A 782-nucleotide genomic window follows, 5' to 3' on the forward strand; every position below is an offset into this window, starting at 1 on the left:
TAAGATAGAAGTAAAGGAGCCGACTAAAACTGAGAAAATGGAAGAGTTCTGGAAGAAGATATGGAGCAAGAAAACTTAATATAATATGATATGAGCTGACTGAATAGAGAATGGCAAAATGGGACTAGATGAAGTTGAAGAGCAGAAATAGAAGGCAATAGTATATACATATATGAATGTATATATATATATATACATATGAATATATATATATATATACATATGAATATATATATATATGAATATATATATATATAAATATATATGCATATATATAGAAACACATATATATAATTAAAATCAAAATAAGGGTGAAAAAATTGGATATTAATTTAATAACATCAATTTAACACCAAGTGGTTTAGCGCATAAAAAACTGAGATTCAGTAAATATTAATACACAAATATGAGAGAGAATCCACTATGTGGACACTCTTACGCTAAAAATATATCTGCAATGGTCTCAACCACTAAGAATTGTTCTCAAGAAAAATTGATGTTATCAAATTAATATCCAATTTTTTTACCTTTATTTTGATTTTAATTATAATTAATATGTTCTCAAATTGGCACTAACGACTGCAGTGAATTATTTATGCAGTATTTATTTCCGGGAATTTTGGCACGCTCGAACGAGGGCATTTGAACATGACTGGGAATATAATAGGCCGAACTATTCGTGTTTTTTGACTTCATGTTAATATCTGACGTGCAGTTCGACAAATTATATTTATGACGAATCCTACTGATGATCTGGAGATTTATTGTATAAGTAAAATTGC

The sequence above is a fragment of the Octopus sinensis genome, linkage group LG30 (assembly GCF_006345805.1).
Source record: "Octopus sinensis linkage group LG30, ASM634580v1, whole genome shotgun sequence".
In the NCBI taxonomy this organism is placed as follows: Eukaryota; Metazoa; Mollusca; class Cephalopoda; order Octopoda; family Octopodidae; genus Octopus; species Octopus sinensis.